The sequence below is a fragment of the Nuphar pumila genome, chromosome 1 (assembly GCF_984573655.1).
Source record: "Nuphar pumila chromosome 1, dmNupPumi1.hap1.1, whole genome shotgun sequence".
Classification (NCBI taxonomy): Eukaryota; Viridiplantae; Streptophyta; class Magnoliopsida; order Nymphaeales; family Nymphaeaceae; genus Nuphar; species Nuphar pumila.
The window spans coordinates 162,134,294-162,153,428 of NC_143249.1; the positions used below are offsets into that span (position 1 = coordinate 162,134,294).

At 57.1% G+C, this 19,135-nt stretch overlaps 30 non-coding genes and 6 pseudogenes across 30 annotated transcripts; all 36 read left to right on the forward strand.

The window, feature by feature from the left end:
* Positions 1-406: 406 nt before the first annotated feature.
* On the forward strand, positions 407-525 carry LOC149850674 (5S ribosomal RNA). The gene has a single exon (XR_016433826.1). It is a non-coding gene; the product is annotated as a 5S ribosomal RNA (ribosomal RNA).
* A 423-nt stretch (positions 526-948) lies between these two features.
* LOC149850675 (5S ribosomal RNA) lies at positions 949-1,067 on the forward strand. Its single transcript, XR_016425763.1, has one exon. It is a non-coding gene; the product is annotated as a 5S ribosomal RNA (ribosomal RNA).
* Positions 1,068-1,477: 410 nt separating this feature from the next.
* On the forward strand, positions 1,478-1,596 carry LOC149850676 (5S ribosomal RNA). The gene has a single exon (XR_016437820.1). It is a non-coding gene; the product is annotated as a 5S ribosomal RNA (ribosomal RNA).
* A 423-nt stretch (positions 1,597-2,019) lies between these two features.
* On the forward strand, positions 2,020-2,138 carry LOC149850677 (5S ribosomal RNA). The gene has a single exon (XR_016435136.1). It is a non-coding gene; the product is annotated as a 5S ribosomal RNA (ribosomal RNA).
* A 410-nt stretch (positions 2,139-2,548) lies between these two features.
* On the forward strand, positions 2,549-2,667 carry LOC149850678 (5S ribosomal RNA). The gene has a single exon (XR_016426270.1). It is a non-coding gene; the product is annotated as a 5S ribosomal RNA (ribosomal RNA).
* Positions 2,668-3,089: 422 nt separating this feature from the next.
* LOC149850679 (5S ribosomal RNA) lies at positions 3,090-3,208 on the forward strand. The gene has a single exon (XR_016427113.1). It is a non-coding gene; the product is annotated as a 5S ribosomal RNA (ribosomal RNA).
* Positions 3,209-3,631: 423 nt separating this feature from the next.
* Positions 3,632-3,750, forward strand: LOC149850680 (5S ribosomal RNA; annotated as a pseudogene).
* Positions 3,751-4,173: 423 nt separating this feature from the next.
* LOC149850681 (5S ribosomal RNA) lies at positions 4,174-4,292 on the forward strand (annotated as a pseudogene).
* A 423-nt stretch (positions 4,293-4,715) lies between these two features.
* LOC149850682 (5S ribosomal RNA) lies at positions 4,716-4,834 on the forward strand. The gene has a single exon (XR_016426704.1). It is a non-coding gene; the product is annotated as a 5S ribosomal RNA (ribosomal RNA).
* A 423-nt stretch (positions 4,835-5,257) lies between these two features.
* Positions 5,258-5,376, forward strand: LOC149850683 (5S ribosomal RNA). The gene has a single exon (XR_016425872.1). It is a non-coding gene; the product is annotated as a 5S ribosomal RNA (ribosomal RNA).
* A 422-nt stretch (positions 5,377-5,798) lies between these two features.
* On the forward strand, positions 5,799-5,917 carry LOC149850684 (5S ribosomal RNA). Its single transcript, XR_016425764.1, has one exon. It is a non-coding gene; the product is annotated as a 5S ribosomal RNA (ribosomal RNA).
* Positions 5,918-6,327: 410 nt separating this feature from the next.
* Positions 6,328-6,446, forward strand: LOC149850685 (5S ribosomal RNA). Its single transcript, XR_016437831.1, has one exon. It is a non-coding gene; the product is annotated as a 5S ribosomal RNA (ribosomal RNA).
* A 423-nt stretch (positions 6,447-6,869) lies between these two features.
* On the forward strand, positions 6,870-6,988 carry LOC149850686 (5S ribosomal RNA). Its single transcript, XR_016426197.1, has one exon. It is a non-coding gene; the product is annotated as a 5S ribosomal RNA (ribosomal RNA).
* Positions 6,989-7,398: 410 nt separating this feature from the next.
* On the forward strand, positions 7,399-7,517 carry LOC149850687 (5S ribosomal RNA). Its single transcript, XR_016434227.1, has one exon. It is a non-coding gene; the product is annotated as a 5S ribosomal RNA (ribosomal RNA).
* Positions 7,518-7,939: 422 nt separating this feature from the next.
* LOC149850688 (5S ribosomal RNA) lies at positions 7,940-8,058 on the forward strand. The gene has a single exon (XR_016427114.1). It is a non-coding gene; the product is annotated as a 5S ribosomal RNA (ribosomal RNA).
* Positions 8,059-8,481: 423 nt separating this feature from the next.
* Positions 8,482-8,600, forward strand: LOC149850689 (5S ribosomal RNA; annotated as a pseudogene).
* A 261-nt stretch (positions 8,601-8,861) lies between these two features.
* On the forward strand, positions 8,862-8,980 carry LOC149850690 (5S ribosomal RNA). Its single transcript, XR_016434140.1, has one exon. It is a non-coding gene; the product is annotated as a 5S ribosomal RNA (ribosomal RNA).
* A 423-nt stretch (positions 8,981-9,403) lies between these two features.
* On the forward strand, positions 9,404-9,522 carry LOC149850691 (5S ribosomal RNA). The gene has a single exon (XR_016433832.1). It is a non-coding gene; the product is annotated as a 5S ribosomal RNA (ribosomal RNA).
* Positions 9,523-9,945: 423 nt separating this feature from the next.
* On the forward strand, positions 9,946-10,064 carry LOC149850692 (5S ribosomal RNA). Its single transcript, XR_016425765.1, has one exon. It is a non-coding gene; the product is annotated as a 5S ribosomal RNA (ribosomal RNA).
* Positions 10,065-10,474: 410 nt separating this feature from the next.
* Positions 10,475-10,593, forward strand: LOC149850693 (5S ribosomal RNA). The gene has a single exon (XR_016437842.1). It is a non-coding gene; the product is annotated as a 5S ribosomal RNA (ribosomal RNA).
* Positions 10,594-11,016: 423 nt separating this feature from the next.
* Positions 11,017-11,135, forward strand: LOC149850694 (5S ribosomal RNA). The gene has a single exon (XR_016435138.1). It is a non-coding gene; the product is annotated as a 5S ribosomal RNA (ribosomal RNA).
* Positions 11,136-11,545: 410 nt separating this feature from the next.
* On the forward strand, positions 11,546-11,664 carry LOC149850695 (5S ribosomal RNA). The gene has a single exon (XR_016426281.1). It is a non-coding gene; the product is annotated as a 5S ribosomal RNA (ribosomal RNA).
* Positions 11,665-12,086: 422 nt separating this feature from the next.
* Positions 12,087-12,205, forward strand: LOC149850696 (5S ribosomal RNA). Its single transcript, XR_016427116.1, has one exon. It is a non-coding gene; the product is annotated as a 5S ribosomal RNA (ribosomal RNA).
* A 423-nt stretch (positions 12,206-12,628) lies between these two features.
* LOC149850697 (5S ribosomal RNA) lies at positions 12,629-12,747 on the forward strand (annotated as a pseudogene).
* Positions 12,748-13,170: 423 nt separating this feature from the next.
* LOC149850698 (5S ribosomal RNA) lies at positions 13,171-13,289 on the forward strand (annotated as a pseudogene).
* Positions 13,290-13,712: 423 nt separating this feature from the next.
* On the forward strand, positions 13,713-13,831 carry LOC149850699 (5S ribosomal RNA). Its single transcript, XR_016426705.1, has one exon. It is a non-coding gene; the product is annotated as a 5S ribosomal RNA (ribosomal RNA).
* Positions 13,832-14,254: 423 nt separating this feature from the next.
* On the forward strand, positions 14,255-14,373 carry LOC149850700 (5S ribosomal RNA). Its single transcript, XR_016425873.1, has one exon. It is a non-coding gene; the product is annotated as a 5S ribosomal RNA (ribosomal RNA).
* A 422-nt stretch (positions 14,374-14,795) lies between these two features.
* Positions 14,796-14,914, forward strand: LOC149850701 (5S ribosomal RNA). The gene has a single exon (XR_016425766.1). It is a non-coding gene; the product is annotated as a 5S ribosomal RNA (ribosomal RNA).
* Positions 14,915-15,324: 410 nt separating this feature from the next.
* Positions 15,325-15,443, forward strand: LOC149850702 (5S ribosomal RNA). The gene has a single exon (XR_016437853.1). It is a non-coding gene; the product is annotated as a 5S ribosomal RNA (ribosomal RNA).
* Positions 15,444-15,866: 423 nt separating this feature from the next.
* Positions 15,867-15,985, forward strand: LOC149850703 (5S ribosomal RNA). Its single transcript, XR_016426198.1, has one exon. It is a non-coding gene; the product is annotated as a 5S ribosomal RNA (ribosomal RNA).
* Positions 15,986-16,395: 410 nt separating this feature from the next.
* Positions 16,396-16,514, forward strand: LOC149850704 (5S ribosomal RNA). Its single transcript, XR_016434248.1, has one exon. It is a non-coding gene; the product is annotated as a 5S ribosomal RNA (ribosomal RNA).
* Positions 16,515-16,936: 422 nt separating this feature from the next.
* On the forward strand, positions 16,937-17,055 carry LOC149850705 (5S ribosomal RNA). The gene has a single exon (XR_016427118.1). It is a non-coding gene; the product is annotated as a 5S ribosomal RNA (ribosomal RNA).
* A 423-nt stretch (positions 17,056-17,478) lies between these two features.
* Positions 17,479-17,597, forward strand: LOC149850706 (5S ribosomal RNA; annotated as a pseudogene).
* Positions 17,598-17,858: 261 nt separating this feature from the next.
* LOC149850707 (5S ribosomal RNA) lies at positions 17,859-17,977 on the forward strand. The gene has a single exon (XR_016434141.1). It is a non-coding gene; the product is annotated as a 5S ribosomal RNA (ribosomal RNA).
* A 423-nt stretch (positions 17,978-18,400) lies between these two features.
* LOC149850708 (5S ribosomal RNA) lies at positions 18,401-18,519 on the forward strand. Its single transcript, XR_016433833.1, has one exon. It is a non-coding gene; the product is annotated as a 5S ribosomal RNA (ribosomal RNA).
* Positions 18,520-18,942: 423 nt separating this feature from the next.
* LOC149850709 (5S ribosomal RNA) lies at positions 18,943-19,061 on the forward strand. The gene has a single exon (XR_016426139.1). It is a non-coding gene; the product is annotated as a 5S ribosomal RNA (ribosomal RNA).
* Positions 19,062-19,135: the final 74 nt, after the last annotated feature.

Consider the following 19,135-nt stretch of genomic DNA (forward strand, 5'->3'; position numbering starts at 1 on the left):
TTTTTTGTCGTCGGCACCAACCTCCGACCTTCTTTTCACTTACCGCAACACACCGTATCTGATCCATCAAGGTCTTCTGCTTCCCTTTCACTCTCGCCTTGCGCGCCGCAGCGCCCGCACCCGACACGAGCCGCGGCGTGCGACAAAAGCAGCAGTTCCGGCTCTCCGGACTGTAACTTGGCACACCGATGTCGGAATTCGGCGATTTTCGTGGCCACGGAAAGCTCGTTCCGCTGGCTACGACGTGGCGAACAGACGAAGTCGGTTCGGGACCGTTTCGGATGCCGTTTAAGCTAGTTTCAGTCGTTTTTCGGGGCCGTTTCTATGACGGCTAGTCGGTTCGTGCGTTGCGGCCCCCACGGCTCCCGCGTGAGGCATAAGAGCATTTTTTCGCGCAACATGTAACGTGTGCGATCATAGCAGCACTAAAGCACCGGATCCCATCAGAACTCCGAAGTTAAGCGTGCTTGGGCGAGAGTAGTACTGGAATGGGTGACCTCCTGGGAAGTCCTCGTGTTGCACTCTCTATTTACCTTCGGCGCTTTTTTGTCGTCGGCACCAACCTCCGACCTTCTTTTCACTTACCGCAACACACCGTATCTGATCCATCAAGGTCTTTTGCTTCCCTTTCACCCTCGCCTTGCGCGCCGCAGCGCCCGCACCCGACACGAGCCGCGGCGTGCGACAAAAGCAGCAGTTCCGGCTCTCCGGACTGTAACTTGGCACACCGATGTCGGAATTCGGCGATTTTCGTGGCCACGGAAAGCTCGTTCCGCTGGCTACGACGTGGCGAACAGACGAAGTCAGTTCGAGACCGTTTCGGATGACGTTTAAGCTCATTTCGGGCGTTTTTCGGGGCCGTTTTTATGACGGCTAGTCGGTTCGTGCGTTGCGGCCCCCACGGCTCCCGCGTGAGGCATAAGAGCATTTTTTGGCGCAACATGTAACGGGTGCGATCACACTAGCACTAAAGCACCGGATCCCATTAGAACTCTGAAGTTAAGCGTGCTTGGGCGAGAGTAGTACTGGGATGGGTGACCTCCTGGGAAGTCCTCGTGTTGCACTCTCTTTTTGCCTTCGGCGCTTTTTTGTCGTCGGCACCAACCTCCGACCTTCTTTTCACTTCCCGCAACACACCGTATCTGATCCATCGAGGTCTTCTGCTTCCCTTTCACCCTCGCCTTGCGCGCCGCAGCGCCGGCACCCGACACGAGCCGCGGCGTGCGACAAACGCAGCAGTTCCGGCTCGCCAGACCGTAACTTGGCACGCCGATGTCGAAATTCGGCGATTTTCCTGGCCACGGAAAGCTCGTTCCGCTGGCTACGACGTGACGAACAGACGAAGTCGGTTCGGGACCGTTTTAGATGCCGTTTAAGATCATTTCGGGCGTTTCTATGATGACTAGTCGGTTTGTGCGTTGCGGCCCCCACGGCTCCCGCGTGAGGCATAAGAGCATTTTTTCGCGCAACATGTAACGGGTGCGATCATACCAGCACTAAAGCACCGGATCCCATCAGAACTCTGAAGTTAAGCGTGCTTGAGCGAGAGTAGTACTGGGATGGGTGACCTCCTGGGAAGTCCTTGTGTTGCACTCTCTTTTTGCCTTCGGCGCTTTTTTGTCGTCGGCACCAACCTCCGACCTTCTTTTCACTTCCCGCAACACACCGTATCTGATCCATCGAGGTCTTCTGCTTCCCTTTCACCCTCGCCTTGCGCGCCGCAGCGCCGGCACCCGACACGAGCCGCGGCGTGCGACAAACGCAGCAGTTCCGGCTCGCCGGACCGTAACTTGGCACGCCGATGTCGAAATTCGGCGATTTTCCTGCCCACGGAAAGCACGTTCCGCTAGCTACGACGTGACGAACAGACGAAGTCGGTTCGGGACCGTTTCGGATGCCGTTTAAGCTCATTTCGGGCGTTTTTCGGGGCCGTTTTTATGACGGCTAGTCGGTTCGTGCGTTAAGGCCCCCACGGCTCCCGCGTGAGGCATAAGAGCATTTTTTCGCGCAACATGTAACGGGTGCGATCACACTAGCACTAAAGCACCGGATCCCATCAGAACTCTGAAGTTAAGCGTGCTTGGGCGAGAGTAGTACTGGGATGGGTGACCTCCTGGGAAGTCCTCGTGTTGCACTCTCTTTTTGCCTTCGGCGCTTTTTTGTCGTCGGCACCAACCTCCGACCTTCTTTTCACTTCCCGCAACACACCGTATCTGATCCATCGAGGTCTTCTGCTTCCCTTTCACCCTCGCCTTGCACGCCGCAGCGCCGGCACCCGACACGAGCCGCGGCGTGCGACAAACGCAGCAGTTCCGGCTCGCCGGACCGTAACTTGGCACGCCGATGTCGAAATTCGGCGATTTTCCTGGCCACGGAAAGCTCGTTCCGCTGGCTACGACGTGACGAACAGACGAAGTCGGTTCGGGACCGTTTCAGATGCCGTTTAAGCTCATTTCGGGCGTTTCTATGACGGCTAGTCGGTTTGTGCGTTGCGGCCCCCACGGCGCCCGCGTGAGGCATAAGAGCATTTTTTCGCGCAACATGTAACGGGTGCCATCATACCAGCACTAAAGCACCGGATCCCATCAGAACTCTGAAGTTAAGCGTGCTTGAGCAAGAGTAGTACTGGGATGGGTGACCTCCTGGGAAGTCCTTGTGTTGCACTCTCTTTTTGCCTTCGGCGCTTTTTTGTCGTCGGCACCAACCTCTGACCTTCTTTTCACTTCCCGCAACACACCGTATCTGATCCATCGAGGTCTTCTGCTTCCCTTTCACCCTCGCCTTGCGCGCCGCAGCGCCGGCACCCGACACGAGCCGCGGCGTGCGACAAACGCAGCAGTTCCGGCTCGCCGGACCGTAACTTGGCACGCCGATGTCGAAATTCGGCGATTTTCCTGGCCACGGAAAGCACGTTCCGCTGGCTACGACGTGACGAACAGACGAAGTCGGTTCGGGACCGTTTCAGATGCCGTTTAAGCTCGTTTCGGGCGTTTTTCGGGGCGTTTCTATGACGGCTAGTCGGTTTGTGCGTTGCGGCCCCCACGGCTCCCGCGTGAGGCATAAGAGCATTTTTTCGCGCAACATGTAACGGGTGCGATCATACCAGCACTAAAGCACCGGATTCCATCAGAACTCCGAAGTTAAGCGTGCTTGGGCGAGAGTAGTACTGGGATGGGTGACCTCCTGGGAAGTCCTCGTGTTGCACTCTCTTTTTGCCTTCGGCGCTTTTTTGTCGTCGGCACCAACCTCCGACCTTCTTTTCACTTCCCGCAACACACCGTATCTGATCCATCGAGGTCTTCTGCTTCCCTTTCACCCTCGCCTTGCGCGCCGCAGCGCCGGCACCCGACACGAGCCGCGGCGTGCGACAAAAGCAGCAGTTCCGGCTCTCCGGACCGTAACTTGGCACGCCGATGTCGAAATTCGGCGATTTTCGTGGCCACGGAAAGCTCGTTCCGCTGGCTACGACGTGGCGAACAGACAAAGTCGGTTCGGGACCGTTTCGGATGCCGTTTAAGCTTGTTTCGGTCGTTTTTCGGGGTCGTTTCTATGACGGCTAGTCGGTTCGTGCGTTGCGGCCCCCACGGCTCCCGCGTGAGGCATAAGAGCATTTTTTCGCGCAACATGTAACGGGTGCGATCATACCAGTTCTAAAGAACCGGATCCCATCAGAACTTCGAAGTTAAGCATGCTTGGGCGAGAGTAGTACTGGGATGGGTGACCTCCTGGGAAGTCCTCGTGTTGCACTCTCTTTTTGCCTTCGACGCTTTTTTGTGGTCGGCACCAACCTCCGACGTTCTTTTCACTTACCGCAACACACCGTATCTGATCCATCGAGGTCTTCTGCTTCCCTTTCACCCTCGCCTTGCGCGCCGCAGCGCCGACACCCGACACGAGCCGCGGCGTGCGACAAAAGCAGCAGTTCCGGCTCTCCGGACCGTAACTTGGCACGCCGATGTCGGAATTCGGCGATTTTCGTGGCCACGGAAAGCTCGTTCCGCTGGCTACGACGTGGCGAACAGACAAAGTCGGTTCGGGACCGTTTCGGATGCCGTTTAAGCGCGTTTCGGTCGTTTTTCGGGGTCGTTTCTATGACGGCTAGTCGGTTCGTGCGTTGCGGCCCCCACGGCTCCCGCGTGAGGCATAAGAGCATTTTTTCGCGCAACATGTAACGGGTGCGATCATACCAGTTCTAAAGAACCGGATCCCATCAGAACTTCGAAGTTAAGCATGCTTGGGCGAGAGTAGTACTGGGATGGGTGATCTCCTGGGAAGTCCTCGTGTTGCACTCTCTTTTTGCCTTCGACGCTTTTTTGTGGTCGGCACCAACCTCCGACGTTCTTTTCACTTACCGCAACACACCGTATCTGATCCATCGAGGTCTTCTGCTTCCCTTTCACCCTCGCCTTGCGCGCCGCAGCGCCGACACCCGACACGAGCCGCGGCGTGCGACAAAAGCAGCAGTTCCGGCTCGCCGGACCGTAACTTGGCACGCCGATGTCGGAATTCGGCGATTTTTGTGGCCACGGAAAGCTCGTTCCGCTGGCTACGACGTGGCGAACAGACGAAGTCGGTTCGGGACCGTTTCGGATGCCGTGTAAGCTAGTTTCAGTCATTTTTCGGGGCCGTTTCTATGACGGCTAGTCGGTTCGTGCGTTGCGGCCCCCACGGCTCCCGCGTGAGGCATAAGAGCATTTTTTCGCGCAACATGTAACGTGTGCGATCATACCAGCACTAAAGCACCGGATCCCATCAGAACTCCGAAGTTAAGCGTGCTTGGGCGAGAGTAGTACTGGAATGGGTGACCTCCTGGGAAGTCCTCGTGTTGCACTCTCTATTTACCTTCGGCGCTTTTTTGTCGTCGGCACCAACCTCCGACCTTCTTTTCACTTACCGCAACACACCGTATCTGATCCATCAAGGTCTTCTGCTTCCCTTTCACCCTCGCCTTGCGCGCCGCAGCGCCCGCACCCGACACGAGCCGCGGCGTGCGACAAAAGCAGCAGTTCCGGCTCTCCGGACTGTAACTTGGCACACCGATGTCGGAATTCGGCGATTTTCGTGGCCACGGAAAGCTTGTTCCGCTGGCTACGACGTGGCGAACAGACGAAGTCGGTTCGGGACCGTTTCGGATGCCGTTTAAGCTAGTTTCAGTCGTTTTTCGGGGCCGTTTCTATGACGGCTAGTCGGTTCGTGCGTTGCGGCCCCCACGGCTCCCGCGTGAGGCATAAGAGCATTTTTTCGCGCAACATGTAACGTGTGCGATCATAGCAGCACTAAAGCACCAGATCCCATCAGAACTCCGAAGTTAAGCGTGCTTGGGCGAGAGTAGTACTGGAATGGGTGACCTCCTGGGAAGTCCTCGTGTTGCACTCTCTATTTACCTTCGGCGCTTTTTTGTCGTCGGCACCAACCTCCGACCTTCTTTTCACTTACCGCAACACACCGTATCTGATCCATCAAGGTCTTCTGCTTCCCTTTCACCCTCGCCTTGCGCGCCGCAGCGCCCGCACCCGACACGAGCCGCGGCGTGCGACAAAAGCAGCAGTTCCGGCTCTCCGGACTGTAACTTGGCACACCGATGTCGGAATTCGGCGATTTTCGTGGCCACGGAAAGCTCGTTCCGCTGGCTACGACGTGGCGAACGACGAAGTCGGTTCGGGACCGTTTCGGATGCCGTTTAAGCTCATTTCGGGCGTTTTTCGGGGCCGTTTTTATGACGGCTAGTCGGTTCGTGCGTTGCGGCCCCCACGGCTCCCGCGTGAGGCATAAGAGCATTTTTTCGCGCAACATGTAACGGGTGCGATCACACTAGCACTAAAGCACCGGATCCCATTAGAACTCTGAAGTTAAGCGTGCTTGGGCGAGAGTAGTACTGGGATGGGTGACCTCCTGGGAAGTCCTCGTGTTGCACTCTCTTTTTGCCTTCGGCGCTTTTTTGTCGTCGGCACCAACCTCCGACCTTCTTTTCACTTCCCGCAACACACCGTATCTGATTCATCGAGGTCTTCTGCTTCCCTTTCACCCTCGCCTTGCGCGCCGCAGCGCCGGCACCCGACACGAGCCGCGGCGTGCGACAAACGCAGCAGTTCCGGCTCGCCAGACCGTAACTTGGCACGCCGATGTCGAAATTCGGCGATTTTCCTGGCCACGGAAAGCTCGTTCCGCTGGCTACGACGTGACGAACAGACGAAGTCGGTTCGGGACCGTTTTAGATGCCGTTTAAGATCATTTCGGGCGTTTCTATGATGACTAGTCGGTTTGTGCGTTGCGGCCCCCACGGCTCCCGCGTGAGGCATAAGAGCATTTTTTCGCGCAACATGTAACGGGTGCGATCATACCAGCACTAAAGCACCGGATCCCATCAGAACTCTGAAGTTAAGCGTGCTTGAGCGAGAGTAGTACTGGGATGGGTGACCTCCTGGGAAGTCCTTGTGTTGCACTCTCTTTTTGCCTTCGGCGCTTTTTTGTCGTCGGCACCAACCTCCGACCTTCTTTTCACTTCCCGCAACACACCGTATCTGATCCATCGAGGTCTTCTGCTTCCCTTTCACCCTCGCCTTGCGCGCCGCAGCGCCGGCACCCGACACGAGCCGCGGCGTGCGACAAACGCAGCAGTTCCGGCTCGCCGGACCGTAACTTGGCACGCCGATGTCGAAATTCGGCGATTTTCCTGCCCACGGAAAGCACGTTCTGCTTGCTACGACGTGACGAACAGACGAAGTCGGTTCGGGACCGTTTCGGATGCCGTTTAAGCTCATTTCGGGCGTTTTTCGGGGCCGTTTTTATGACGGCTAGTCGGTTCGTGCGTTGCGGCCCCCACGGCTCCCGCGTGAGGCATAAGAGCATTTTTTCGCGCAACATGTAACGGGTGCGATCACACTAGCACTAAAGCACCGGATCCCATCAGAACTCTGAAGTTAAGCGTGCTTGAGCGAGAGTAGTACTGGGATGGGTGACCTCCTGGGAAGTCCTCGTGTTGCACTCTTTTTTTGCCTTCGGCGCTTTTTTGTCGTCGGCACCAACCTCCGACCTTCTTTTCACTTCCCGCAACACACCGTATCTGATCCATCGAGGTCTTCTGCTTCCCTTTCACCCTCGCCTTGCACGCCGCAGCGCCGGCACCCGACACGAGCCGCGGCGTGCGACAAACGCAGCAGTTCCGGCTCGCCGGACCGTAACTTGGCACGCCGATGTCGAAATTCGGCGATTTTCCTGGCCACGGAAAGCTGGTTCCGCTGGCTACGACGTGACGAACAGACGAAGTCGGTTCGGGACCGTTTCAGATGCCGTTTAAGCTCATTTCGGGCGTTTCTATGACGGCTAGTCGGTTTGTGCGTTGCGGCCCCCACGGCTCCCGCGTGAGGCATAAGAGCATTTTTTCGCGCAACATGTAACGGGTGCGATCATACCAGCACTAAAGCACCGGATCCCATCAGAACTCCGAAGTTAAGCGTGCTTGGGCGAGAGTAGTACTGGGATGGGTGACCTCCTGGGAAGTCCTCGTGTTGCACTCTCTTTTTACCTTCGGCGCTTTTTTGTCGTCGGCACCAACCTCCGACCTTCTTTTCACTTCCCGCAACACACCGTATCTGATCCATCGAGGTCTTCTGCTTCCCTTTCACCCTCGCCTTGCGCGCCGCAGCGCCGGCACCCGACACGAGCCGCGGCGTGCGACAAACGCAGCAGTTCCGGCTCGCCGGACCGTAACTTGGCACGCCGATGTCGAAATTCGGCGATTTTCCTGGCCACGGAAAGCACGTTCCGCTGGCTACGACGTGACGAACAGACGAAGTCGGTTCGGGACCGTTTCAGATGCCGTTTAAGCTCGTTTCGGGCGTTTTTCGGGGCGTTTCTATGACGGCTAGTCGGTTTGTGCGTTGCGGCCCCCACGGCTCCCGCGTGAGGCATAAGAGCATTTTTTCGCGCAACATGTAACGGGTGCGATCATACCAGCACTAAAGCACCGGATTCCATCAGAACTCCGAAGTTAAGCGTGCTTGGGCGAGAGTAGTACTGGGATGGGTGACCTCCTGGGAAGTCCTCGTGTTGCACTCTCTTTTTGCCTTCGGCGCTTTTTTGTCGTCGGCACCAACCTCCGACCTTCTTTTCACTTCCCGCAACACACCGTATCTGATCCATCGAGGTCTTCTGCTTCCCTTTCACCCTCGCCTTGCGCGCCGCAGCGCCGGCACCCGACACGAGCCGCGGCGTGCGACAAAAGCAGCAGTTCCGGCTCTCCGGACCGTAACTTGGCACGCCGATGTCGGAATTCGGCGATTTTCGTGGCCACGGAAAGCTCGTTCCGCTGGCTACGACGTGGCGAACAGACAAAGTCGGTTCGGGACCGTTTCGGATGCCGTTTAAGCGCATTTCGGTCGTTTTTCGGGGTCGTTTCTATGACGGCTAGTCGGTTCGTGCGTTGCGGCCCCCACGGCTCCCGCGTGAGGCATAAGAGCATTTTTTCGCGCAACATGTAACGGGTGCGATCATACCAGTTCTAAAGAACCGGATCCCATCAGAACTTCGAAGTTAAGCATGCTTGGGCGAGAGTAGTACTGGGATGGGTGACCTCCTGGGAAGTCCTCGTGTTGCACTCTCTTTTTGCCTTCGACGCTTTTTTGTGGTCGGCACCAACCTCCGACGTTCTTTTCACTTACCGCAACACACCGTATCTGATCCATCGAGGTCTTCTGCTTCCCTTTCACCCTCGCCTTGCGCGCCGCAGCGCCGACACCCGACACGAGCCGCGGCGTGCGACAAAAGCAGCAGTTCCGGCTCGCCGGACCGTAACTTGGCACGCCGATGTCGGAATTCGGCGATTTTTGTGGCCACGAAAAGCTCGTTCCGCTGGCTACGACGTGTGCGATCATACCAGCACTAAAGCACCGGATCCCATCAGAACTCCGAAGTTAAGCGTGCTTGGGCGAGAGTATTACTGGAATGGGTGACCTCCTGGGAAGTCCTCGTGTTGCACTCTCTATTTACCTTCGGCGCTTTTTTGTCGTCGGCACCAACCTCCGACCTTCTTTTCACTTACCGCAACACACCGTATCTGATCCATCAAGGTCTTCTGCTTCCCTTTCACTCTCGCCTTGCGCGCCGCAGCGCCCGCACCCGACACGAGCCGCGGCGTGCGACAAAAGCAGCAGTTCCGGCTCTCCGGACTGTAACTTGGCACACCGATGTCGGAATTCGGCGATTTTCGTGGCCACGGAAAGCTCGTTCCGCTGGCTACGACGTGGCGAACAGACGAAGTCGGTTCGGGACCGTTTCGGATGCCGTTTAAGCTAGTTTCAGTCGTTTTTCGGGGCCGTTTCTATGACGGCTAGTCGGTTCGTGCGTTGCGGCCCCCACGGCTCCCGCGTGAGGCATAAGAGCATTTTTTCGCGCAACATGTAACGTGTGCGATCATAGCAGCACTAAAGCACCGGATCCCATCAGAACTCCGAAGTTAAGCGTGCTTGGGCGAGAGTAGTACTGGAATGGGTGACCTCCTGGGAAGTCCTCGTGTTGCACTCTCTATTTACCTTCGGCGCTTTTTTGTCGTCGGCACCAACCTCCGACCTTCTTTTCACTTACCGCAACACACCGTATCTGATCCATCAAGGTCTTCTGCTTCCCTTTCACCCTCGCCTTGCGCGCCGCAGCGCCCGCACCCGACACGAGCCGCGGCGTGCGACAAAAGCAGCAGTTCCGGCTCTCCGGACTGTAACTTGGCACACCGATGTCGGAATTCGGCGATTTTCGTGGCCACGGAAAGCTCGTTCCGCTGGCTACGACGTGGCGAACAGACAAAGTCAGTTCGGGACCGTTTCGGATGACGTTTAAGCTCATTTCGGGCGTTTTTCGGGGCCGTTTTTATGACGGCTAGTCGGTTCGTGCGTTGCGGCCCCCACGGCTCCCGCGTGAGGCATAAGAGCATTTTTTGGCGCAACATGTAACGGGTGCGATCACACTAGCACTAAAGCACCGGATCCCATTAGAACTCTGAAGTTAAGCGTGCTTGGGCGAGAGTAGTACTGGGATGGGTGACCTCCTGGGAAGTCCTCGTGTTGCACTCTCTTTTTGCCTTCGGCGCTTTTTTGTCGTCGGCACCAACCTCCGACCTTCTTTTCACTTCCCGCAACACACCGTATCTGATCCATCGAGGTCTTCTGCTTCCCTTTCACCCTCGCCTTGCGCGCCGCAGCGCCGGCACCCGACACGAGCCGCGGCGTGCGACAAACGCAGCAGTTCCGGCTCGCCAGACCGTAACTTGGCACGCCGATGTCGAAATTCGGCGATTTTCCTGGCCACGGAAAGCTCGTTCCGCTGGCTACGACGTGACGAACAGACGAAGTCGGTTCGGGACCGTTTTAGATGCCGTTTAAGATCATTTCGGGCGTTTCTATGATGACTAGTCGGTTTGTGCGTTGCGGCCCCCACGGCTCCCGCGTGAGGCATAAGAGCATTTTTTCGCGCAACATGTAACGGGTGCGATCATACCAGCACTAAAGCACCGGATCCCATCAGAACTCTGAAGTTAAGCGTGCTTGAGCGAGAGTAGTACTGGGATGGGTGACCTCCTGGGAAGTCCTTGTGTTGCACTCTCTTTTTGCCTTCGGCGCTTTTTTGTCGTCGGCACCAACCTCCGACCTTCTTTTCACTTCCCGCAACACACCGTATCTGATCCATCGAGGTCTTCTGCTTCCCTTTCACCCTCGCCTTGCGCGCCGCAGCGCCGGCACCCGACACGAGCCGCGGCGTGCGACAAACGCAGCAGTTCCGGCTCGCCGGACCGTAACTTGGCACGCCGATGTCGAAATTCGGCGATTTTCCTGCCCACGGAAAGCACGTTCCGCTAGCTACGACGTGACGAACAGACGAAGTCGGTTCGGGACCGTTTCGGATGCCGTTTAAGCTCATTTCGGGCGTTTTTCGGGGCCGTTTTTATGACGGCTAGTCGGTTCGTGCGTTAAGGCCCCCACGGCTCCCGCGTGAGGCATAAGAGCATTTTTTCGCGCAACATGTAACGGGTGCGATCACACTAGCACTAAAGCACCGGATCCCATCAGAACTCTGAAGTTAAGCGTGCTTGGGCGAGAGTAGTACTGGGATGGGTGACCTCCTGGGAAGTCCTCGTGTTGCACTCTCTTTTTGCCTTCGGCGCTTTTTTGTCGTCGGCACCAACCTCCGACCTTCTTTTCACTTCCCGCAACACACCGTATCTGATCCATCGAGGTCTTCTGCTTCCCTTTCACCCTCGCCTTGCACGCCGCAGCGCCGGCACCCGACACGAGCCGCGGCGTGCGACAAACGCAGCAGTTCCGGCTCGCCGGACCGTAACTTGGCACGCCGATGTCGAAATTCGGCGATTTTCCTGGCCACGGAAAGCTCGTTCCGCTGGCTACGACGTGACGAACAGACGAAGTCGGTTCGGGACCGTTTCAGATGCCGTTTAAGCTCATTTCGGGCGTTTCTATGACGGCTAGTCGGTTTGTGCGTTGCGGCCCCCACGGCGCCCGCGTGAGGCATAAGAGCATTTTTTCGCGCAACATGTAACGGGTGCCATCATACCAGCACTAAAGCACCGGATCCCATCAGAACTCTGAAGTTAAGCGTGCTTGAGCAAGAGTAGTACTGGGATGGGTGACCTCCTGGGAAGTCCTTGTGTTGCACTCTCTTTTTGCCTTCGGCGCTTTTTTGTCGTCGGCACCAACCTCTGACCTTCTTTTCACTTCCCGCAACACACCGTATCTGATCCATCGAGGTCTTCTGCTTCCCTTTCACCCTCGCCTTGCGCGCCGCAGCGCCGGCACCCGACACGAGCCGCGGCGTGCGACAAACGCAGCAGTTCCGGCTCGCCGGACCGTAACTTGGCACGCCGATGTCGAAATTCGGCGATTTTCCTGGCCACGGAAAGCACGTTCCGCTGGCTACGACGTGACGAACAGACGAAGTCGGTTCGGGACCGTTTCAGATGCCGTTTAAGCTCGTTTCGGGCGTTTTTCGGGGCGTTTCTATGACGGCTAGTCGGTTTGTGCGTTGCGGCCCCCACGGCTCCCGCGTGAGGCATAAGAGCATTTTTTCGCGCAACATGTAACGGGTGCGATCATACCAGCACTAAAGCACCGGATTCCATCAGAACTCCGAAGTTAAGCGTGCTTGGGCGAGAGTAGTACTGGGATGGGTGACCTCCTGGGAAGTCCTCGTGTTGCACTCTCTTTTTGCCTTCGGCGCTTTTTTGTCGTCGGCACCAACCTCCGACCTTCTTTTCACTTCCCGCAACACACCGTATCTGATCCATCGAGGTCTTCTGCTTCCCTTTCACCCTCGCCTTGCGCGCCGCAGCGCCGGCACCCGACACGAGCCGCGGCGTGCGACAAAAGCAGCAGTTCCGGCTCTCCGGACCGTAACTTGGCACGCCGATGTCGAAATTCGGCGATTTTCGTGGCCACGGAAAGCTCGTTCCGCTGGCTACGACGTGGCGAACAGACAAAGTCGGTTCGGGACCGTTTCGGATGCCGTTTAAGCTTGTTTCGGTCGTTTTTCGGGGTCGTTTCTATGACGGCTAGTCGGTTCGTGCGTTGCGGCCCCCACGGCTCCCGCGTGAGGCATAAGAGCATTTTTTCGCGCAACATGTAACGGGTGCGATCATACCAGTTCTAAAGAACCGGATCCCATCAGAACTTCGAAGTTAAGCATGCTTGGGCGAGAGTAGTACTGGGATGGGTGACCTCCTGGGAAGTCCTCGTGTTGCACTCTCTTTTTGCCTTCGACGCTTTTTTGTGGTCGGCACCAACCTCCGACGTTCTTTTCACTTACCGCAACACACCGTATCTGATCCATCGAGGTCTTCTGCTTCCCTTTCACCCTCGCCTTGCGCGCCGCAGCGCCGACACCCGACACGAGCCGCGGCGTGCGACAAAAGCAGCAGTTCCGGCTCTCCGGACCGTAACTTGGCACGCCGATGTCGGAATTCGGCGATTTTCGTGGCCACGGAAAGCTCGTTCCGCTGGCTACGACGTGGCGAACAGACAAAGTCGGTTCGGGACCGTTTCGGATGCCGTTTAAGCGCGTTTCGGTCGTTTTTCGGGGTCGTTTCTATGACGGCTAGTCGGTTCGTGCGTTGCGGCCCCCACGGCTCCCGCGTGAGGCATAAGAGCATTTTTTCGCGCAACATGTAACGGGTGCGATCATACCAGTTCTAAAGAACCGGATCCCATCAGAACTTCGAAGTTAAGCATGCTTGGGCGAGAGTAGTACTGGGATGGGTGATCTCCTGGGAAGTCCTCGTGTTGCACTCTCTTTTTGCCTTCGACGCTTTTTTGTGGTCGGCACCAACCTCCGACGTTCTTTTCACTTACCGCAACACACCGTATCTGATCCATCGAGGTCTTCTGCTTCCCTTTCACCCTCGCCTTGCGCGCCGCAGCGCCGACACCCGACACGAGCCGCGGCGTGCGACAAAAGCAGCAGTTCCGGCTCGCCGGACCGTAACTTGGCACGCCGATGTCGGAATTCGGCGATTTTTGTGGCCACGGAAAGCTCGTTCCGCTGGCTACGACGTGGCGAACAGACGAAGTCGGTTCGGGACCGTTTCGGATGCCGTGTAAGCTAGTTTCAGTCATTTTTCGGGGCCGTTTCTATGACGGCTAGTCGGTTCGTGCGTTGCGGCCCCCACGGCTCCCGCGTGAGGCATAAGAGCATTTTTTCGCGCAACATGTAACGTGTGCGATCATACCAGCACTAAAGCACCGGATCCCATCAGAACTCCGAAGTTAAGCGTGCTTGGGCGAGAGTAGTACTGGAATGGGTGACCTCCTGGGAAGTCCTCGTGTTGCACTCTCTATTTACCTTCGGCGCTTTTTTGTCGTCGGCACCAACCTCCGACCTTCTTTTCACTTACCGCAACACACCGTATCTGATCCATCAAGGTCTTCTGCTTCCCTTTCACCCTCGCCTTGCGCGCCGCAGCGCCCGCACCCGACACGAGCCGCGGCGTGCGACAAAAGCAGCAGTTCCGGCTCTCCGGACTGTAACTTGGCACACCGATGTCGGAATTCGGCGATTTTCGTGGCCACGGAAAGCTTGTTCCGCTGGCTACGACGTGGCGAACAGACGAAGTCGGTTCGGGACCGTTTCGGATGCCGTTTAAGCTAGTTTCAGTCGTTTTTCGGGGCCGTTTCTATGACGGCTAGTCGGTTCGTGCGTTGCGGCCCCCACGGCTCCCGCGTGAGGCATAAGAGCATTTTTTCGCGCAACATGTAACGTGTGCGATCATAGCAGCACTAAAGCACCAGATCCCATCAGAACTCCGAAGTTAAGCGTGCTTGGGCGAGAGTAGTACTGGAATGGGTGACCTCCTGGGAAGTCCTCGTGTTGCACTCTCTATTTACCTTCGGCGCTTTTTTGTCGTCGGCACCAACCTCCGACCTTCTTTTCACTTACCGCAACACACCGTATCTGATCCATCAAGGTCTTCTGCTTCCCTTTCACCCTCGCCTTGCGCGCCGCAGCGCCCGCACCCGACACGAGCCGCGGCGTGCGACAAAAGCAGCAGTTCCGGCTCTCCGGACTGTAACTTGGCACACCGATGTCGGAATTCGGCGATTTTCGTGGCCACGGAAAGCTCGTTCCGCTGGCTACGACGTGGCGAACGACGAAGTCGGTTCGGGACCGTTTCGGATGCCGTTTAAGCTCATTTCGGGCGTTTTTCGGGGCCGTTTTTATGACGGCTAGTCGGTTCGTGCGTTGCGGCCCCCACGGCTCCCGCGTGAGGCATAAGAGCATTTTTTCGCGCAACATGTAACGGGTGCGATCACACTAGCACTAAAGCACCGGATCCCATTAGAACTCTGAAGTTAAGCGTGCTTGGGCGAGAGTAGTACTGGGATGGGTGACCTCCTGGGAAGTCCTCGTGTTGCACTCTCTTTTTGCCTTCGGCGCTTTTTTGTCGTCGGCACCAACCTCCGACCTTCTTTTCACTTCCCGCAACACACCGTATCTGATTCATCGAGGTCTTCTGCTTCCCTTTCACCCTCGCCTTGCGCGCCGCAGCGCCGGCACCCGACACGAGCCGCGGCGTGCGACAAACGCAGCAGTTCCGGCTCGCCAGACCGTAACTTGGCACGCCGATGTCGAAATTCGGCGATTTTCCTGGCCACGGAAAGCTCGTTCCGCTGGCTACGACGTGACGAACAGACGAAGTCGGTTCGGGACCGTTTTAGATGCCGTTTAAGATCATTTCGGGCGTTTCTATGATGACTAGTCGGTTTGTGCGTTGCGGCCCCCACGGCTCCCGCGTGAGGCATAAGAGCATTTTTTCGCGCAACATGTAACGGGTGCGATCATACCAGCACTAAAGCACCGGATCCCATCAGAACTCTGAAGTTAAGCGTGCTTGAGCGAGAGTAGTACTGGGATGGGTGACCTCCTGGGAAGTCCTTGTGTTGCACTCTCTTTTTGCCTTCGGCGCTTTTTTGTCGTCGGCACCAACCTCCGACCTTCTTTTCACTTCCCGCAACACACCGTATCTGATCCATCGAGGTCTTCTGCTTCCCTTTCACCCTCGCCTTGCGCGCCGCAGCGCCGGCACCCGACACGAGCCGCGGCGTGCGACAAACGCAGCAGTTCCGGCTCGCCGGACCGTAACTTGGCACGCCGATGTCGAAATTCGGCGATTTTCCTGCCCACGGAAAGCACGTTCTGCTTGCTACGACGTGACGAACAGACGAAGTCGGTTCGGGACCGTTTCGGATGCCGTTTAAGCTCATTTCGGGCGTTTTTCGGGGCCGTTTTTATGACGGCTAGTCGGTTCGTGCGTTGCGGCCCCCACGGCTCCCGCGTGAGGCATAAGAGCATTTTTTCGCGCAACATGTAACGGGTGCGATCACACTAGCACTAAAGCACCGGATCCCATCAGAACTCTGAAGTTAAGCGTGCTTGAGCGAGAGTAGTACTGGGATGGGTGACCTCCTGGGAAGTCCTCGTGTTGCACTCTTTTTTTGCCTTCGGCGCTTTTTTGTCGTCGGCACCAACCTCCGACCTTCTTTTCACTTCCCGCAACACACCGTATCTGATCCATCGAGGTCTTCTGCTTCCCTTTCACCCTCGCCTTGCACGCCGCAGCGCCGGCACCCGACACGAGCCGCGGCGTGCGACAAACGCAGCAGTTCCGGCTCGCCGGACCGTAACTTGGCACGCCGATGTCGAAATTCGGCGATTTTCCTGGCCACGGAAAGCTGGTTCCGCTGGCTACGACGTGACGAACAGACGAAGTCGGTTCGGGACCGTTTCAGATGCCGTTTAAGCTCATTTCGGGCGTTTCTATGACGGCTAGTCGGTTTGTGCGTTGCGGCCCCCACGGCTCCCGCGTGAGGCATAAGAGCATTTTTTCGCGCAACATGTAACGGGTGCGATCATACCAGCACTAAAGCACCGGATCCCATCAGAACTCCGAAGTTAAGCGTGCTTGGGCGAGAGTAGTACTGGGATGGGTGACCTCCTGGGAAGTCCTCGTGTTGCACTCTCTTTTTACCTTCGGCGCTTTTTTGTCGTCGGCACCAACCTCCGACCTTCTTTTCACTTCCCGCAACACACCGTATCTGATCCATCGAGGTCTTCTGCTTCCCTTTCACCCTCGCCTTGCGCGCCGCAGCGCCGGCACCCGACACGAGCCGCGGCGTGCGACAAACGCAGCAGTTCCGGCTCGCCGGACCGTAACTTGGCACGCCGATGTCGAAATTCGGCGATTTTCCTGGCCACGGAAAGCACGTTCCGCTGGCTACGACGTGACGAACAGACGAAGTCGGTTCGGGACCGTTTCAGATGCCGTTTAAGCTCGTTTCGGGCGTTTTTCGGGGCGTTTCTATGACGGCTAGTCGGTTTGTGCGTTGCGGCCCCCACGGCTCCCGCGTGAGGCATAAGAGCATTTTTTCGCGCAACATGTAACGGGTGCGATCATACCAGCACTAAAGCACCGGATTCCATCAGAACTCCGAAGTTAAGCGTGCTTGGGCGAGAGTAGTACTGGGATGGGTGACCTCCTGGGAAGTCCTCGTGTTGCACTCTCTTTTTGCCTTCGGCGCTTTTTTGTCGTCGGCACCAACCTCCGACCTTCTTTTCACTTCCCGCAACACACCGTATCTGATCCATCGAGGTCTTCTGCTTCCCTTTCACCCTCGCCTTGCGCGCCGCAGCGCCGGCACCCGACACGAGCCGCGGCGTGCGACAAAAGCAGCAGTTCCGGCTCTCCGGACCGTAACTTGGCACGCCGATGTCGGAATTCGGCGATTTTCGTGGCCACGGAAAGCTCGTTCCGCTGGCTACGACGTGGCGAACAGACAAAGTCGGTTCGGGACCGTTTCGGATGCCGTTTAAGCGCATTTCGGTCGTTTTTCGGGGTCGTTTCTATGACGGCTAGTCGGTTCGTGCGTTGCGGCCCCCACGGCTCCCGCGTGAGGCATAAGAGCATTTTTTCGCGCAACATGTAACGGGTGCGATCATACCAGTTCTAAAGAACCGGATCCCATCAGAACTTCGAAGTTAAGCATGCTTGGGCGAGAGTAGTACTGGGATGGGTGACCTCCTGGGAAGTCCTCGTGTTGCACTCTCTTTTTGCCTTCGACGCTTTTTTGTGGTCGGCACCAACCTCCGACGTTCTTTTCACTTACCGCAACACACCGTATCTGATCCATCGAGGTCTTCTGCTTCCCTTTCACCCTCGCCTTGCGCGCCGCAGCGCCGACACCCGACACGAGCCGCGGCGTGCGACAAAAGCAGCAGTTCCGGCTCGCCGGACCGTAACTTGGCACGCCGATGTCGGAATTCGGCGATTTTTGTGGCCACGAAAAGCTCGTTCCGCTGGCTACGACGTGTGCGATCATACCAGCACTAAAGCACCGGATCCCATCAGAACTCCGAAGTTAAGCGTGCTTGGGCGAGAGTATTACTGGAATGGGTGACCTCCTGGGAAGTCCTCGTGTTGCACTCTCTATTTACCTTCGGCGCTTTTTTGTCGTCGGCACCAACCTCCGACCTTCTTTTCACTTACCGCAACACACCGTATCTGATCCATCAAGGTCTTCTGCTTCCCTTTCACCCTCGCCTTGCGCGCCGCAGCGCCCGCACCCGACACGAGCCGCGGCGTGCGACAAAAGCAGCAGTTCCGGCTCTCCGGACTGTAACTTGGCACACCGATGTCGGAATTCGGCGATTTTCGTGGCCACGGAAAGCTCGTTCCGCTGGCTACGACGTGGCGAACAGACGAAGTCGGTTCGGGACCGTTTCGGATGCCGTTTAAGCTAGTTTCAGTCGTTTTTCGGGGCCGTTTCTATGACGGCTAGTCGGTTCGTGCGTTGCGGCCCCCACGGCTCCCGCGTGAGGCATAAGAGCATTTTTTCGCGCAACATGTAACGTGTGCGATCATAGCAGCACTAAAGCACCGGATCCCATCAGAACTCCGAAGTTAAGCGTGCTTGGGCGAGAGTAGTACTGGAATGGGTGACCTCCTGGGAAGTCCTCGTGTTGCACTCTCTATTTACCTTCGGCGCTTTTTTGTCGTCGGCACCAACCTCCGACCTTCTTTTCACTTACCGCAACACACCGTATCTGATCCATCAAGGTCTTCTGCTTCCCTTTCACCCTCGCCTTGCGCGCCGCAGCGCCCGCACCCGACACGAGCCGCGGCGTGCGACAAAAGCAGCAGTTCCGGCTCTCCGGACTGTAACTTGGCACACCGATGTCGGAATTCGGCGATTTTCGTGGCCACGGAAAGCTCGTTCCGCTGGCTACGACGTGGCGAACAGACGAAGTCGGTTCGGGACCGTTTCGGATGCCGTTTAAGCTCATTTCGGGCGTTTTTCGGGGCCGTTTTTATGACGGCTAGTCGGTTCGTGCGTTGCGGCCCCCACGGCTCCCGCGTGAGGCATAAGAGCATTTTTTCGCGCAACATGTAACGGGTGCGATCACACTAGCACTAAAGCACCGGATCCCATTAGAACTCTGAAGTTAAGCGTGCTTGGGCGAGAGTAGTACTGGGATGGGTGACCTCCTGGGAAGTCCTCGTGTTGTACTCTCTTTTTGCCTTCGGCGCTTTTTTGTCGTCGGCACCAACCTCCGACCTTCTTTTCACTTCCCGCAACACACCGTA